General features: G+C 49.4%; 1 protein-coding gene across 8 annotated transcripts in view; it reads right to left on the bottom strand.

Annotated features, from left to right (window-relative positions):
* FOXP1 (forkhead box P1) overlaps nt 1–11,455 on the bottom strand; it is a 382,295-nt gene extending 370,840 nt beyond the window's left edge. For 3 of the 8 annotated variants that reach the window (XM_064667183.1, XM_064667193.1, XM_064667192.1), the window contains exon 1: nt 10,619–10,755. The gene's annotated coding sequence lies outside the window, so the exon portion shown is untranslated. Of the gene's footprint in view, nt 1–10,618; nt 10,756–11,364 lie in introns of those variants that run through there. The other 5 variants (XM_064667195.1, XM_064667201.1, XM_064667196.1 and 2 more) reach the window with 3 other exon arrangements.
* Nucleotides 11,456–12,053: the final 598 nt, after the last annotated feature.

Raw genomic sequence — 12,053 nt, 5'->3', positions numbered from 1 at the left:
CATTATCACAGTGCATAAACTCTGGCTTAGGCAGCAAGTTTGATAACAGAGCCAGACGCCTATAGCTACTATTTTTCAGTTTATTCGGATTTACTAGTTTACCTCTCTATGAGTGTGCCTCTATCTAATGGCATCTATTATAATCCCTAAAAATCCTAGAGAATAAATTTCTATTTCCATGCAACACTCTTCTGCACAATCAAAATTCCTCAGTAAATATAAAGCACTCTGTGAAAAATCAGATTTCCCCTTCAACTGTCTGAAGACCCTTTTCCTGAAAGACCATATGCCAGCCAATCTGAAAAATAAATAGGAAATATCTAGTCTTCTCTGACTGTTTAATGTTAAGAATATGCTGGATAGGCTTAAGATATTTTAGTTTCATTCACAGATCACATCCCATTTTAACTTTTACGAAACAGTATTTTTTGAATGCTGCAGATACTGCTTTTATAGAAGTGAAGGAAAAAAAAGAATCAGAACAAATGTACATGGTACAACATCAGCTAAAATCTACCAAGATGGGTTTCTCCCATTCTCAGTTAAATCCTGGAACTGAAATGACAGATTAGAAAGGTTTCCTGAGTAAGACCATCATTCCTTACACAACTGGCCTTCAGAAAACTCCAATGGGTTAGCCAGAGAATAACTTTAAAATACTTGTATAAACAGTAATTATGCTGCATACTTCTGACATTCCTCTTTCAAAGCCTTTTAAGTATCAAGTAATTTATCACGGAAAAATACATTTTCTCTTCTCTGAACCTACAATTCAGGAGCTTTACAAACCTAACACACATTATCTGAACATCCATGCACAGGCATGGCATTTAAAACTAACAAAAACAATTTACTACAAGCTATTTCAGAGCCACCTTCTCCCAGCACTCATTTAATTCAATGAGAGCAGGATGGAGCCCCTGACAACTCTCTGATTAAAATTAATTACCTAAGCTGTTAAGACATTATTACTATTGCAAAACTTGCTGAGAAAAATCTCTTCTACATCTGCTAAGGCAGATACTCACTATGATATTCTGTTCAAACATTCTTATATGTTACACACATGAATATTCTAAGACTATTCCCTAGACAAACTGTTGGGGTTTTTTTTAATATTTTTTAACAAAATTACCCAGGGAAGCTCCCATTATTTCAACAGGGGTATTTAGTGCTTAGGTCACATAACACTACATACGGAAATACACCTATTTATGAAATTCACCCCAGGGGAAGGAACAATTTACAGTACACTGATCAACAGAGTTTGCATGCTACTGTCTGAAGGAGCCCCATTTGAGAAGGAGAGCTGTTATGAAAGCAGAAAGTATCAATGCTAACACAATTGGTGCCACTGTGTTATGCTATTTGCTGGGCAGAATTCATCTCGCTCACAGAAAATTTCAGTTTAGGCATAGTTTCAGTATCACTGTGATATTAGAAGTTAGGGCCCTTATGTAAGAAACAGCAGCGAATTGATGAGGTTAATGCCAAATTCCATGATTTGTTGAGGCGAAAAACAGATCAAGCCCTGGAAGAACAGCAGCGAGCTCGGGAGCACAAGATGCAGAAGCACTAACAGAGATACTTCCCAGTCCTTGCTCCTCTCACCATCCAGGGGCTTCAATCTGATCCTCAAAAATGAAACGGTGAAAAATATTGTCACTGTCCTCCTCTGCCCACCTGCTCCTCTATCTGCAAAATACACTTCTGACCCTACTGAGTGCCAGCCAACGTCAAACCCCTCGCCAGATACATCCTCCCCTGGACTGCCAGTCTTTCCCAGCCAAATCCAGCTTCAGTGTCCTCCAAAGCCAATGCCAGGAGCCACTCTGTGATCCGCCACAGCCTCCTGCACTGCCACTGCTTTTGAAGAGATTTCTGCCACAGGAGGAAAGGAGGATTTACACCACTGATTTTAGTGGAATTTTTCTTTCCAGCGCCAAGTACAAAACGTGGGAACTGGGCTGGACGAGCTGCCTGACCAGCTAACAGAGATTTGTCATGAGGTTCATGGAAGACAGAGTTCATGACTCACTGGCAGCAAGCTCACTATTACAACATAAAAACTATTATTAAAAATAAAAATGCAAGCATCAAGAGGAACACTTCAAGAAGGTTTTAGCTTCTTAATCCTGAAGAGAATACCCTTGAAATGAGGCTAGCCACAGGCCCACCTGAGAAAAGTCATAAAAGACAACCTTGTAATCAAAAAAGCTATTAGAACAGCACATTTTAGTTGTAAAAAAAAAAAAAAAAACAAAAAAAACCCTCCCCAAAACATAAAAAAAAACCCACACAAAAAACCAAAACAAACAAACAAACAAAAAAAACCAAACCACCATCCTATTTCTGCTCCCTTGGCATTTCCAGAAGTTTCTCGGGAAGAGGTGTCCCACTCATGCTCACCACCCTCAAGCTCTCCAGCAGCAGAAAAACATATACTTCACTTCACCGTGCAACACAAGGAAGATGCTTTTTAAAACTGACTTGGGTTCCTAAAGAAATATCAGTTAATTACTTAATCCTTCTTAATGGAATGATCAACATCCTCTCGGCAAACAAGGCCATGATGATTTAACATTTTACTGCACTGGCAGAATTAACCCCCCTCCCCTCCTGTCTGCTGCATTGACTCGTTTCTTTAGAATCAGTTCCATTTTTCACTTCTGCAGAGCAGCCCCTGCACCCAGCCGAGAAAAAGACTCAATCAGACAAAAATCTGCATTGTTGTTATTCTGCTGTGAAGCCAAGGCCCAACCTCTGGGAGGGAACTGACAGAAAGGCAGGTGGCCAGGGCACCCAGGAAATCAAGGTAGGAGACAGCACAGAGCAACGAGCCCCAGCATGAGCCTGGAACAACTTCATCAGCATCCCAAGATGGATGAGGGGTAGCCACTCTAAGGGAACCAGGGAGGGATGTTTGAATCCCAGCTCAGACAGCTCCTGAATCCCTGAGAACCCCTGGCCATCGTTCTGGCAAGAATAAAAGTCCTTTCAGGGCTCCACCACTCACTGCAATCAGACCAGGCTCAGACAGGATTCTGCAGGCAACTGTTGTGCAAGAAGGGGAATTCAGCATCGATTTTTGTGATCAGATGTTTAGCAGCTGCTCTGAACACTCCAGCAATCCCCCCTCACCATTTTATCTTCCTTTATCACAAGCTTTTTAATAGAGACATGACATTCTGCTTACTGCTGGGCTCTCTCTATTTATCTCTCTCTTAACAACACTTTGGCATCATCGGCTCCGCTATCTAAATCAGCAATAGTGCATGTCCGGTCACATAAAACCTCAGAGGGTTTCCCGAGATGCCTTGGGAAGTCGGACTACTCTGGTTTACTGATGTGTTAATATGCCCGATCCACTAATTAATGAACAAACAGCTTAGGCGAGGAGCTGGGGGAGGGACACCAACAAGAAGACTGCGAGAGCCCAAGGAAAGACACTTGACCCTAATTGTTAGCAACAAGATGACAAGACTGATCGGGAAGTACAGCTAAAACTCAGATCCAACATGAAAGGAAATGTCTGGCAAAGAGGGGAAAACTAACGATGCCGTTAAAGAGGCTCCAGCCAACCTGCCGAACTGTGCCACCTTCTGTCGGGCTGCCAGTGCTCAGCGCCCGAGCACCTGGCCAGGGCTCCCCAGCACCACACTCCCATCACCTCCCTCCCTCCATGCCCAAATCTTCATCCTCCTCCTGCGACCCTGCAGCTCCAGGGTGTACACTCCAGCCAAGGAAAGCCAGGAGTTTGTTCCAGTCTGAGATGAGAAAGCATGGCCCTTCCTGCACCTTCACAGCAAAACCACCTGCCTTTGTCCACATGCAGAATCCCAGCAGGTGGGTTCTAAGTGGGACCAAAATTCACTGGAACTTTCAGCCAGACCCAGTTTTATCTAGGGCAAAACATTCCTCACCTTGAAACAGCCTGGACCAAGTACAACAAAGGAGATGCACCAGCAAGAGGGTCCTGTGTCCCGAGTGCACACACCAGCAATTCAGGAAATGCTTCCATACAGAGTTCAAACATTTGGAAAAAAGGTCATAAGCACTTTCTACCCGAAAAAAATCAACTCAACCAACAGTCACAACAATGCAAGAGACCCTGCAGCACCGTGCTCGGGGACAGCCAGCCAGAAGAAAGTTGACTTAGAGATCACACATCCAGCGCTGCCACACGGCAAATGCTGCAGAACGTTATCCCGCCGCACAGGGAGCCTAAGTTTTCCGTGTGCCTCTGAATTAAACTAACTTTGTGAGGAAAACAGGCACTTTGAATAAAAACACACCAGTGACAAATATTGTACAGAGAGCACGATTAGCAGTAAACAGTACGCTGGAGAATCATCCGAATAAAACATTCTGGGCATTTATTTGTGTTGCTTTCCAAGACCATTGCAACTGAACGGGAAACTGGAAAGAAAAAAGCCCACAATTAATTTCAGAACAGCACTCCCAGAAACACTGTAGCCTATGAGATATATGTAAATATTTTACGATATGGGTTCCATTTCAGTAGATCTGTCAAGATATTTGCAGGGCTTGACAGTATTTCTGCCTTTAATTAAATTTTCACACACATACTTTAATGTAATTTAAATAGATTATTAGTTGTCAGAATATAGTATAAATTTTGTTTACGATTTAGTTACTTTAAGTACTCACATTGAGGAAACTCATTTAACCCCCTGACTGAGGAGCATTAACTGTTGCGATGAGACTTCTAAAGAGCTTCTACTGCCCTTTGCACTCTCGCAATAATCTTAAATTACTACAACTTAATTGCAATTTCAAGGCACTAAAATGGAGATGTTTTAAAAACAGCACCATGAGGGTCAAGAGGGGAGAAAAATTATTTAGTCCTCCTCAGGTACCAGATGCTTCTTGGAGAGAAACTGATTTTGCCCATTTTCCATAGAATCCTGTCTTCATTTGCAGGATGGCACGGAACAAAAAGTCATCAAGATTATTCTGGATACTTGCCACATCCAAACAGCCATTAAGACATAAGCCTGCTCACTTGCATGCATGGAAGAGACCCGTGCCAGGAGAACAGAAAGACAAAACCCTAGAGCACATTTGCAGAGAAGGCTGTACACGAACAGAGCCAGCAGCTTCTCTGACTTGGGAGCTCCCAGGCTGGAGTAAGAAAACAGAGCACGTGTTAAACCACTCCAGAAATCACAACCAACAAATATCTGATCTCCTAAACACAGTACAACCGATTCCTGTACAGCACAAAATATAAGCATTTTTAAATGAAAAGACTACAGAGACTCCACAATCAAGTTTCTCCTCTAATTACTGCTTGATTTATTCCATCCTATTTTTTTCCCCCTCTATATACACTGGCATCACCTTGTTACCTGCAGTAGCTGCAATTCCCAGCACACCGCGAGCTGCGGGAATCAAACGGCACAGTGGTTTGTGAGAGCAGCAGGCTGCGAGCAGCGCCTCTGTCAGCGCAGAATCAAGCAGTTCTAGCAAACACAAGATCTTCTTCGCTTCTTCTTGCAACGAGACATTTTACAAGGATCTGGCCAACAGAAAAACAATCAGACTCACAATTTAAACACCACTGTGCCTCAGCACGGCCGAGCGCTGACGCGTGTCCTCAGTGGCACGAAGTCAAGGGCTCCCAGCCCGGCCGTACCTTTCGAAGCATTTCAAAAAAGTTTGGTTGCCAGGACCTCTAAGAATGGTCGCAAAGACGCCGCTGATCTCTAGTGCACAACGTTTCCAAATTCCACTTAGCAAATGCTTTCTGGCTCCTACTGCACATCACATCCCCGCTGAACCGCTCGCCGGGTGTGAAAACACGCCACTATACGTGGAGGGGAGGGGGAGAAAAAGTTTCAGTGATACCAGTTTGTGGCACAGACCAAAAGCCAAAGGGAGCAACATGAAGCCCTGGTTGATGCCAACACGCTCTGGATCTGGCCCAGGGCAGCCAACTGCACCCTGAACTGGCCTGTGGGGACACAGGGACCATGCCGTGCCCATGGGCTGTACAGAGCAGAGTGGCACCATGTCCCCACACTGCTGATCACCTGCTGGGTTTCCCCTCCAGCTGCCAGCCCCTTCCCACCTGCCTTCCCAGCAGAGACTCATAGGGAAAAGCACCGGGAAGCAACCTGACAGCAAGACTCATCTGAGGAATAATTACAATATGCTGTTTAATTCAGCTTAAATAAGAACACCAAACACAACACTTGTGCACCCGAGCTGCCTGAGTACTGCAGGGCCTGATCCCGCTCGCCCTGAGGTGGGAACCCCTGGCAGAGCTCCCTCCTGGGCGCCGGCACCGTGTCCATGCCCACACGATGCTGTGCTGGATGTGCTCCGAAGGGCAGGAAAGGCCTGAACAAACGCTGTGCCTCCAAGAGACACCCAGCTACCTGTGAAAACCTCACCGAGTCTTCTGCAGCCCTGGCTCAGCTGCATAAAAATATTTCAGCTCAGTGCCTTGAAGTTGCAATTAAATTGTAGTAATTTAAGATTATCACAAGAGCAAAGGGCAGCAGCAGCTCTTCAGCAGACTCCTCTCACCACTTAATGCTCCTCAGTCTTGGGGTTAAATGAGCTTCTTTAGTATAAGTACCTTAAAGCAAGTGAATCGTAAACAAAATTTATACTATTTTCTGACAGCATATAATCTATTTAAATTTATTAAAGCTTCCGGAGAAAATTTAAGATGACAGAAGTATCATTATGCCCTATAAATAACTGGACAGCCTTGCAGAAATAACTGTATTTTACATACATATCCTACATACGTGTGTGCATATGTTATTCCATTTGATATACAAATACATGCTCAACAGATATTTCACAAAAGGAATTGCATTATCCGGTTCAATCTCTCAGTACAAATGACCACAAGCAGTAAGAATACTAAACGCTAAGATACATTCCATAAATTTGCCTTTTTACTACCAGCCTTTTTCCTAATCTTTACAATGCCGTGAAACAGGAATAATTCTGGAGTTACAAATGTTTATTGTATATCATATCAAGGACGATAATGCAAATTTTAGCTCTTAAAAAAAGGTGATCCACTCCACGAGAAACTCATATTGCAGCATGTGCTGCACACTAATGTCCGATGCATAATTCCCTGCTCAACTTTCCTGTTCCTTCTCTTACCAGGGCAAAAACCATCTGTGTTACGGTTACTGGTGGAACTGATTTAAGCAGAAAATGTTTATAGATGTTAAAAAACACTACACATTACACAAAATGGCTTAACAGCATACACAGCACGTTTAATGCACATACTTTTTATTGTCTAATTAAAGTATATACCATAAAAATCTACAGGCTTTAGAATAAGTTACGCAGGACAGTTATGAAACCTTACCTTACAGAAAACATAAAGTACTTATTGTGTGATCTGCACTGCTAATTAAAGAAATGCTTATGCAAAAAGGTTTGGGATTTCTTAATTCTTCAGTAGATGTGCACTTAGTCTGCCTCCTGATTAATATACATTAGGGTAACAGCCTCTTCCTTCGATTTTTTTTTTTTAAGATATTTCCATTGTTTAGAATACTTTAAAAAAATGAAAGGAACATATTTGTAAAGTTTGCAGTGAAGTGTTTGACTACAAACATGAAACTGTCACGCAACAAAACTAACCTCACTCCCTTTGGTTCAGTTTGATTAGTACTTAAATCTTAAATGTTTATTAAAGTAAAATCAAGTGTCTGTTAATACTCTTTACTGCTATTGCCACTAAAAAACTACACAGTAACAGAGTCTCTCTGATACAGACATGAAGACACTTTACACACAGTTTTGTAAAAATCATGGCATATCAAAAACAAGGTCCATCCTGACTGGTTGGAAATACATTTGAAGGAAGGATATTACAAGTTTTCCCAGCTCTAGGAATGCACTCATACAACATACAATGCTTAATCACAACCAAACTTCTCTATTATACAGCAACACAGAACTTACACACAGAGAAAAAAAAATAAACCTATGTTTCCTTACAATTCAGAGATCCAGAAATAAAAGCTGAATGTCACAGAACTTTTAGTTTTCAACATTACACTACTGGAACATCGCCTTCTCTGCAGCTCTAGACAGCATAAATGAAATAAAATCCCAAGTCTCTCTCTGAAAGCATATACAACACACTCTAAACCACCATCACTTTAAAAAAATAAAAAACACCAAACCCAAAACCTAACCCATGCACAAAAAACTAACTTTCCAATTGAAATCGTAAGCAACAGAAAGCCTTGTTTGAAACAGTCGTTATTTTTCTCAGAGTTATCCTTTGGTTTCACAACAAAGATCAGCATTTGTAATGGTCCATTTCTGCATAAGTGAACATATAGCCTTGCTGCCTGATCGAATAGTCCAGAGCTTTCAGTGAGGCAGCTCCTGACAACAGCCCAGCAGCAGCTTTGTTTGATCTCTCCTGCCTTCCTTAATCTGGGTTGTCAAGGTTCACTTGTTGGAGGCTGTTTACTTTACTTTTTCCAGAAAAAAAAAAAAAAAGTGATTTTTTTTTTCCTGTCTCTCATACAATGACTAATCCAAAGACTAAGGGGGAAGAATGCTGCCAATGCAAGATGTTAAAGCTACAATACCTTTTTGCAATGAGATTTTAGCCGACACCTTTTGAATGGTAACTAGTGAAGAGCTTCCTCCCCCAGTGCCCTGGTCCATTCAATATGGTTGGGAGATAGTTCAAATAAAATGTGCAGGGAAAAAGCTTCAGAGCAGAGAGGTTGAAACCAGTAGCCCCAATTTCCCCATCCTCCCCCAAATCTGGTTGCAGAGATGCACGATACCTCCTTGCCCACACTCGCTTCTCTGGGAACTTGAGTTATTTCGGGCTCTCTCAAAGTTACAAAAAGTAGGAGCTTCTCAGCAGTAACAGAAACTGTAAAAATAATACTAAACCGAGTGAAACGCCTATTTTCCAAAATATTAAAGGAAACCGTGGATTAATAGCACAAGCAAAAAGTTTCTTCTATTACAAGCTTGCAACTTTGTCTAATTAAGCAGCTGTCACTACTGACACCAACATTTGGTCAAAGCAGGTAAAAAGCAAGTTCAGAAAAACTCTATGGAAAGGAAACACAGTTTAGAGAATTGTTTTAATATTTAGAACCATCCAGCACCCTAGAAAACAGTAGGCTACATGGCGTAGACGACATGCTACAAGCAGTACACATCCATTACTCACTCCGAGAGCAGTTACTAAAAATGAAACCTTAAACTTCTGAGCACAGAAGTTGGGCTCCAGCTTCTCTACAGAAGCGGCTCAGAGAGCGCTCGCAGGCGGCTGATACCTCGGGTAGGGACGGGAGGGCTGCGCGCTGCTGCCGCCGCCAGCCCTGGGGAGAACCGGGCGGGGGGGGGAAATTGGGAGGGGGTGGGTGGGTAGTAATGTCGCTCAGCTTGGTTCACTCAAAGCAAAACCACGCAATTAAAATCATTACAGCGAAGTGGCAGCTGACGGCTCGCTGAGAGCGCGGCGCTCCGCAGCCCGCCCGGCGATGCTCTCCGCGCCGGGGCCGCACGGTCACCAACAGTTGCGCGGCGGCGGGGAGGGGGCTGCGCTGCGCCCCGCGCGGTCCTGCCCGCGGCTGGGGCTTTTTTGGGTTTTTTTCAAAGGGGGGAAAAAAAAACAACAACAAAAAAAAAAATCCACAACCAAAACCAAAAAAACAAACCAGAGCCCGGCGGGGCGGGGAGGAGGGAGGCGCGGACACGCCGTCCGGCAGCGCGCACCCACCGCTGCCCGGGGGGGATGCGCTGCGCGGGGCGGCAGGTGCGCGGGGCGGCCCCTACTTACCGGGCACCGGTGGCGGCTCCGCGGCGCGCAGCGAGCCCCGGCTCCGTCCCGAGGCTCCGCACCGCGGGGGGGGACACGCGCGCGCACACACACACACACGCGTGAAGGATGCGCGGTCCGCACCCGCGCAGCGAGAAGTTGCGCCGGGCTGGGGAGGCGCCTCGGGTGTTTATTCAAACAATTCGTCTCCAAAGGAAAAAAAAAAAAAAAAAAGAATGGGGGAATGGGAATGGAGAGGGGGATGGGCGCAGAGCGCCCCAGGGACCCGCGGTGGGGGAGGATGCGCGGTGCGGGGCTCCGCGCCTGCGGAAGGGGCTGCGCGGGCGGAAAGCCGCAACAGGTGCCCGGGGAAGGGGGGTCGGGGCAGGCGGGCCGGGCGCGGGGGGGGCGCGGCCCCACCGCAACTTCTTGCCCCGAGTGCCGAAGTTGGGGCGTGCGCGCCCCTTGCGCGGCGGCGCGGGAGGGACCCGGCGGAAAACACGCGGAAAGCGCGAGCGGGGATGGGAGGGGGGCGGGAGGCGCCTCATCCCACCGGGGCGGGGGGTGCGCGCGGAGCGAGGCGGGGGGGAAGTTTCCAAAGTGGGCGGGGAGGGGGTGCGGGCAGCCCCGCATCCCGGGGAGGGGGCTCCGCACCCGCGCACCGCCGCCCCGCATCCCCCCACCCTCCCCCGGTACCGCGGCGGCGGTCGGGGAAGCGGTGGGGGTGGGGGGCGGCCGGGCACGTGGGGCCGGCGGGGGGAAAAGTGCAACAGCCCCGGAGGAGCGGGGGAAAGTGTCGGGGGGCGCCGGACTCACCCGCAGGACTCGGCCCTGCCGCTGCCCAGCACGGCGCGGCCGCGGCGCGGGCGGGCGGCGGCGCGGAGCGGCGCGGGGCTGCCTCCGTCCCGTCCCTCCCTCCCGTCCCTCCGGCACGCCGAGCCCGGGCGGCGCGGCGGCGTGCTCCGCCGCTCGGTAAATAACAATAGAGCCCCTCCGCCCGGCGCCGCGCCCGCGGGCCCCGCACGCCGCCCCGCCGCGCCCCCGCCCCGCGCCGCCCCGCGCCCCCTCCCCGCCCCGCGCAGCCCCGCGCGGGCGGGCCGGGGGCGGCCCGCGACACCCCCGCGGAGGGAGATGTTGTTATTTTTTGCTGTTGTCAGTCTCTGACGTCACATCCACCTGCTGGGTAAACAAGGCTCGGCACAAGGGAAAAATAATAATGAAAAAAAATAAAATAATGGAAAAACGGGGGGGAGGCGGGCGGGGAGCGCGGGACGCGCTGAGGAGCCGCAGCCCCGCCGGCGCGGAGCTCCGCGGAGGGACGGACGGGGAGGGAGGGGGGGGGTCGGGCCGGGGGAGGCGGGGCGGCCCCGCGGGGAAGCGAAAGTGCCGGCGGTGCGCGGCTCTGCGGGCAGGGGCTGTCCTGTCGGCGGGGGCAGCGCTGCGCACCCCTACCAACTTTTCCGCAGCCGCGGGGGGGCATGGAGGGAGCGGCAGGCCCGCGGAGCTGGGGGGTGCGGGGGACCCCGGAGTGCCTTCCGCGAGTGCCCGCGGAGCCGCCTTACCTGCGAGGCGGGCGCTGCCCGCGGTGCCCCCGCAGCGCTCAGACCCTGCGCGGGTGCGCAGCGGTGCGCACCGGCCGCTGAGCGGGACTGACCGGGCTGAACGCGGAGCCGCTCCGCGGGGGCGGCCCCGGGCCGCGTGTCCACATCCCGGGGGGTGCGCGCTCCCGGCCGCGCCGTCGGGGTCCCGCGGAGGGCCCGGTGGCAGCGCCCCCGGGGCACAGGGCGAGAGGGCGCCGAGCCGGGACCTCCCGGCTGCCCCGGGCCCGGCACTCGAGCACGGGGAATTGTAACAGCGGAGACGGCCTTAGCGCGGAGCTTGGAGGCTCCGGCAGCGCGGGGGCTTCGTTGGCGGCGGCCGGACCGCGCGTGGGGAGCGAGTCCCGCCAGGCATCTCCCTGCCCTGCCCTGCCCGGGACCCCGGCCCGCCGCCGGCAGCACCGCCGGGGCGGAGGGGCGGGGGGCGCTCGGCGGGCGCCCCGCGGGGATGGAGCGCGTCCTGCCCGGCGCTGCGGGCGGGAGGCACCGGGCGGCCGCGGAGTTGCCGAGCGCCCGACTCGTTCGGGGAAAAACTCTTTTTTCTTGACCCGCGAGAGCCCGGGGTTTCTTCCCTCTCTTTGGTTTTTGTTTTTGTTTTTGTTTTTTTTTTGGGCGATCGCGTGTAGCTGCCCGCAGGACTGACCCGGAGCTCC

Source organism: Pseudopipra pipra, chromosome 11, assembly GCF_036250125.1.
Source record: "Pseudopipra pipra isolate bDixPip1 chromosome 11, bDixPip1.hap1, whole genome shotgun sequence".
Taxonomy (NCBI): Eukaryota; Metazoa; Chordata; class Aves; order Passeriformes; family Pipridae; genus Pseudopipra; species Pseudopipra pipra.
This window is presented reverse-complemented; position numbering and strand designations above follow the sequence as displayed.